This window comes from Drosophila subobscura, chromosome U, assembly GCF_008121235.1.
Source record: "Drosophila subobscura isolate 14011-0131.10 chromosome U, UCBerk_Dsub_1.0, whole genome shotgun sequence".
NCBI classification, from domain to species: Eukaryota; Metazoa; Arthropoda; class Insecta; order Diptera; family Drosophilidae; genus Drosophila; species Drosophila subobscura.
The window spans coordinates 15,884,920-15,891,957 of NC_048534.1; positions in this window are offsets into that span (position 1 = coordinate 15,884,920).

A 7,038-nucleotide genomic window follows, 5' to 3' on the forward strand; every position below is an offset into this window, starting at 1 on the left:
CGAGCAATTTGCATATGAGTATGTATGACGATCTGCATCTAACACAAGACCTTCCCCCTCAGCTGAATATTTGTCATTTGCGCAGACACTTTTGTGACATATTTTCATATGTCATATTGGTGTTTGTTTTTCCTCCACATGTATGTCCGGAATGGCCATAGCAGACACCCTCGCTGATCTCGTTTCTAGCCCAAGCAAACAGTTAGATAAAGGGGAACATCTGAAAGAAGATCTGGAGAAGTGGGAGGAACTTTGACGAGACAGCAAGCTCATGTCTCACTCATCGCTCATCAAGAAGGGGAAGCTGGAAGCGGAGGATGGCACTCAATTTGTAGTCTGACAGTTCATATCTCGATATGTTTTTTGGTTGTTTCACTTCGGATTTCTGTTGTCTTTCATTGATTAATGGGATTCTCCTAATTGCTTGACATGCTGCGCTGTCCAGTCCAATGAGTCATCAAGGGAATTGACATGCAGAGAGAAATGACATGATCCCATATCAGTGAATAAATGTTTTACATTTTAATGAAATATCCAGAAATTCGGAGAAGGGAGTGAGTATCAATTGGAAGGGTTTGATGGTACATAGAAATGGGTAGAGTATCTTAGTTAAAGAAAAACTTAACTCTAGCAAGCAGAACACAATTCAATCAGCAGAGGATCAGTTCAATGATCTTCCAACTCCCCCAATTGATTGTTCAGCAAAGAATTTTCATAAATGGAAAAGCATTACGATAAATATCTTGTCCGCTTGCGAGGGCGTCAAGCAAAACGATCGTTTGCTCAACTTATCTGTGGTACCCCCCACTCTCCACTCCCCACTCTCCACTCACCACTCTCCCTTCCCATCTCCATTTCCCTCTCTCCATCTCTTTCGCTTTGTCTGTTCGGTTTGTTCCAGTTTCCAGTGTGCGGTTTTGTGTTTTACCGATGGAGCCAGAATTGACAATTAGTGAAAGTGGGAAATGTGTGTCTGGAGGCCTGTTTGTTGTTGACTTAAACCAAATATTTATATCTGTATAGGCCTGCCATGGATCCCCACTGAGATCTCTGGCCCTGGGACGTGTGAATATTTGTGGTAAAATAATCTCCATGATTTGCACTTTGCTACAGTCTCCCACTCCTCGGATTTCTCTCTATTCTTTCACTCTGCTTCCCCATGGAAATTGTCAATGTGCAAACAATCAACAAATTAGCAAGGGTAGAGCCCCAGAGAGTCCAGGGATTAATGGATGTTGGGGGAACCTAATAGATTGTACCCAAGACAAATTGAAAGGTAAGCCATAGGCAGTGCTGGCTGGGGGACAGGGGCAGACAGCCCAGACATGGCCAGATGGTTGTTGGCCTACTGAACCGCAGCGCACCGAAACTGTGCCAATAATGTAAATAGCCAGCGAAGTGTCTAAATACTTTTGGCAGCGAAACCAATCGAAAGGCGAGACAAGTCGGCTGCTAAACAGAAACCTAAAAATAAAACCCATGACGACGTTGCACACACACAGACAGCCACACATAGACTGGGGTTCGTTCATGCCACATGCCGCATGTTGCCAACTTTTTTATTGCGTCTGATGGCCACTGATGATGCAAGGGGCTGGCCGAGACTCTTTTAGTCTTGCGGTTCTCTCTCTGTGGTTTATGTTTTATGACAATTTTCAGCGCTTTTCTTCTGCGTGGGACCCCATTGAAATTAATTGCTTGGGTTTCGCCTTTTGCAAGTGTTTATTTGGTTTATGTCTCTCTGGTCAGGCATTACTCTGTGGTTCTAACAGATTATTATAACCATTTGGTGTAATCTGCAATTAGCTGGCACACAGAGCAGCTGCGGAAAGAAATGATTTATTGCAAGTAGATAAAGAATTAGTTTCGGGAATATATGATTTTCGATTACTGTTTCAGTCTTGGATCTCTGCACTTGCCAACCAACGATTGTTGCATGAATTCCCCATGAATTTTCATTCCAAACAAACTTTCTTTCATTATATTTTTCAATGCATTCCCCATTTCTGGGGAATATTTCCTGATACTTTGAAGGGCAACCAAAGTTCTGCCTCAGCAATGCGGCATTCAACAGACATAAACTACACAGAGATACATATTTATAATTTTTTTTGCCACATTTTGCGGGCGCTTTGGCGTGTCTGTTGTGGCAGATGCTCGAGACATAAAAAACCCCAAACTGTGCTAATGTTTTTATTCTCTGAAATATATGTGTGTATATTTATTTCTTTGACTTCTGGGGCGCCAAGCCAATTTGGCGACAGTTGTGTGACGGCCCCTGTCCTGCCACCGCCTTCATTTCCCATTTGGGGTGGCAACAAGTGTCTGGCTGTCTTCCGTTTGGCCTTTTCTTCTTCGTCTTTGATGATTAATGTGGTTTATATTTGGCCAACAGACTCCTAACCAAGAATACTGCCAGTTACAGCACAAAATTGGGTCAAATTGGGGTAGATATCTCGTAGCTGTCTCGAGTGTCGGATTGTCGCGTCTCCGCTTAAAGTTCAAAGTTCTCTAGCGACTCGCCTGAAAGACAATTGTTTGGTGGAAACTCTAGTGATACCATCAAAGGCGTGCCCTTGTCGGGTTCTTCAACTCTTTCTCCACCTCTTTCCAGCTCTCTAAATCTCTACTCTGACCTCTGTCTGGCGGGGTTTTTCCTAAACGATCTTTTGCATCGGAACTGCATTTATTTGTTGTTTGCTCCTCCGATGCTCGCACAATGATATGCAGCTGTCTCTGTTCTTTGTTTGCCTCCCAGTTGTTCTCCAGTTACTGTTTGTGCAACATGCCCCACGGGTTGGGGCGACCCCAGCCTGTGTTTCAGTTCCTCTGCAGCAGACGCCTCAGGTTATGCTTTGCTTTTGAGTCGCTCTCGGGTGCTGCCGCTTATCGCTGAAGGGAAATCTCATTTTCCCCCCCCATTTACCCCCTTCTCTTCTTCCCTGTAGCTGCGGCGACAGAGTTCAAGTTCAACATTGCGTGAGGTCTGAATGGGCGTGGAATACTCTACCTAAAATGGGGGCATGTGGATTTTGCTGGGACTTATAAATAATAATTTAAAGGGAAGATAACTTGTAAACATTAACTACATTTTCTGTAAATTTGGTAATTTATCTTTTGGTTTACATTTGTAAAGGCATCAGCTATTCATTTAATTATTCGTTCTCTTCGTAACCTGCGTACCTCTTGGGTACTATTTATTGTTTGGTTTATAATTAAAATCCGTAACGCTTTGCACGTGATTCAAACAAAGAGCCCGCTTTTCATTCTGTTCCATTCCCATTTTCAACCTAAAAACGTGGAGAGATGCCACTGACAGTGTGCCCCCGCCCGCTTGCCTGTCATAGTTTCCATCTCGGGTTTAGTGTTTATCGATGTGGGTACACAGTCACAGCCATCAACGTCAGTATCGTGCTGATAAGCACGTGGACGGATTCTTTTTTGGAATGGGGATAGGTATGGTGATTGTGATTGAGGGCATCCATTCAGGTAGCTTCCGACAGAGCCGACAACGTGTCGCTCGGCACGTTCAAATATATATTAAACCACACAGATCGAGCAAGAGCCCTGGGGAGGACCAACAAACACACAAAACACAAAACCCAAAACCCCAAACCGAGACGAAGCGCATTTTGATTGATTAAACAGACACACGACAAACGACAGTTGATGCACTTAGTTACCTCTGGATGGCCCCAACAACGATTACTATACGTAATTCCTATACGTAACCCCGCCCCTCCCCGCACAACCCAAATCAGTGGCAATTAGTGTGGCTTGTTGTTTGGATTGAAATCACTGTTGAGACGAGAGGCAGCAGCAACAGCAGCAGCAACTTTGTGGATTGGCCAACAAGAGAGACTGTGTCAAAAATTGTGTCCAGCTTGGAGGCTTAATTGCCCCGAGGCCTAAAGGAGCTGCTGTTGGGGGGATTATTACCGGTTGACCTCAGCGCTTACCGTCTGGTTACTTCATCTGCATATGTGGACCTCTCCTCGCCTCCCTCGATTATGAAATCTCAGCCAAACAACCAATTTTTGCATATATTTTTATCTCCATTTTATTTTTTTCTCTGCATATAAATAGTTTTTGTGTTTGTTTTGTTGTAGCCTAAAGCGTCTCGACCAAGAAATGTGTAGAAAAATGGGACTCACTGAGACAGAGAGAGAGAGAGAGAGAGAGAGAGAGAGCGAAGAGAGAAGTAGCTGCAACGAAATATGAGTTTTATGCAAATTGCTTTGTAAATTTGTGATATTTGTGTCTGCCAGCGGTTTTCCCATTTTTCCATAGCACTCTGCCTTCACTCCTATACATCCTCTTTCCTGGTCGACATATACATATGTACATATGTATAATGCTTTTTTGTTTGTTGTCTCTGCGGTTATTGTAAACCAATTTGCCCGTGTGATTTGTCTTTTCTCTCAGTAGAAGGCTTTTGCTTTTCCTCCTTCTGCTGTCGCCCCATCAGTGTTTATTAGTCTGGTTTTCCTGGCGTTTTTCTTTGGGTTTGGTCTTGGGTTAATGGCTCCCCCACGAGGTGTTTGACATTTGACAGAAAAGTGGCCAATCTGACTTGTCACTTCTTTGCCTCTTGGGGTTTTTGCGGTTTTCATCACTCGAAAGGGAAATACATTTTCATACAGGGCTTCCGTCTCGTGATTCATCCCGAGCTGAGCTTCTTTGCTGGAGTTTGTCAAGTGCCTCAGGAACTAAAGCAGGTCATTGGTTTGCTGCTGGCTGACTCACTGACTCACTGGGGAGCATGGTACATATACTGATTATAATATTCAGATTTGCATTTCGAATATTAATATGCAGGTGATTCAGTTTGCTCCAGTGAATGGTGTTCCCTTGGAATGCCCCAAAAGTTTGTCACTTTATACCAAAGTTTATTTATATCGATTAAAAATGTTTTATTAATATTCAAAGCACGCAACGATCGAATACATTTGGGCAACAAATTCATTCAAACAAGCCAATTAATGTCATTGATCGGAGTTTAGGCTGGAGAGAATGGCGTAGTTGTGGATTGTTGTTGAGGGGTTTGGAGTACTAAAGTTGTAGAGCAATAGATTTAAGTTATAAATAATAAATGCACATGGCTTATGAGGAACTCAACATCGATACGTACCAACTCTTTATTTCCTTTTTACAACTTCTGCGACAAAAATTGCAAAAGATCCCCTCCACGTACGCCTGTGATCTCAAGCAAACATCCCACTCCCTTTTCAGCACACAATTTTAGTTGGACAATTAACCAAAAATTGGGGCCAGACAAAGGTTTCGACCTGCGATCCCCCCCACGTACACACATACTCGTATTTATAGCTAAAGGCTCTGCGAAGTCATATATTCGTATGCGATGAAATTCAATTAAATTTGCAACGATGCCGAATTTCAATTTCGATATTCGATTTTTCGTCGTGTTATTTACCAGCTTTCAATTCAAATGCGATAAATGACAAGTCGAGAGGCCAGAGGCGGCACCAGGCGCACGGCACACGGCACACGGCAGACAACAAGAAACCACTGCCAATGGCCAAGAGATTGCATCAGATGGCATCAGAGATCACAGACAGAGGAACAGAGAGAGAGAGATATATCGAGGGGGAGAATGGTCTGAGATTATGGGTACTCATACTCAGACTCAGACACAGACTCAAACTCAAACTCATATTCGTATTCAAGACCAAATCGGTGTCGACGCTTGGACAGAGTCGGTTCAGAGCTTGTCTTGGCCTTTGGGGCGTTGTTTGGCTGGCAATTAAATTGCAAAATAATAATTTTTATTACCAACTTGACGACTTTGACTGCCTCGACGACGACGACGACTGCAATGGAAGACTCTCCACTTAGCCTGCAACTCGCTCTGGCCTCAAATGAAATGGAAATCAATTGCATGGTAAAAAAAAAATTCAAAAATAAAGAAAAGAGAGGCTACGATTTCATGTTCATTTAGCAGACTTTTGAGCATATTGCAGGGGCGGACAATTTCGGTGTCGGTGTCGATGTCGATGTTGTGGGTAGATCTTAATAATTGGCCACTGGCTTTCCCATCAAATAAATAAAAAAAGAAGTTTACCAAAAGTGAATAAAATCTGTCAATCGAAGAAAGGAAAAGGCTGGGTTGGTCTATGAATACCCTAAAATACCGATCGTTTTAGTGGCAGTTATGGGTTTTATCCTGCCTATTGAGACTTGCGTATGTAATGCCTGAGGGAAATACTTTTCGAATTAAAGTCAATGAATGAATGACTGTGATGATGTGCAATTAAAATGAAGTGGAGGAGTAAATGGATTCCAATTATGAGTGGCAAATTTGTCATTTTTAGAGATGGAAATTATCTCCCATAATGGAAGTGTTTGTCAGTCACAGGCAAACGTTGAGTTGAATGAAAAAGCATAATTGAAACTCACGGAAGCCACATGCATTGAATTACTCGTGCAACTCGATTATTGTGGGTATAAAAATGCAATTTACCAAATGAATATTATATGAATAAAATATATTTTATTGTGTAGGAGCATCAGGCTTTTATTTAGCATGGTACCCTCAGCTAGGGTATAAAAGTGGTTGCCAAAATGTAACAAAATCTGTCTATAAAATTGAACCAAGATCGTTCAATGAACCGCTCTCTCACTCTCTCTCTCTCTCTCTTTTTTTATTTCGATAAGAGCATGTGGGTGTTGTGAAAATGAAAATGGGGCGAAAGGTTGTTAAATGATTAAGAGGCGTTGCATTAGCAACAATCCTTGCCCCAGACCTCATCCCTGCTCACACCTCCAGCAACCTCAAGCCTCTCATCCTCAGCCTTCTCCTGCATGTGTCTGTGGCTGAGGGGGGGAACTTGTGGTAGGTGCATTAGAAAGTTCGTGGGAAGTCTTTTCAAGTTTTTGCCGACACTGAAATGGTGGCAGGGGACTTGTGGCAGCGGTAGACTAACTCTGGCACAAAGTTTTTCTGACGTCAGTGTGAAATGCTTTTCATAAAGGAAGTAAGCCAAACACAGACCTACACATATGGAAAACTTAAGAGGT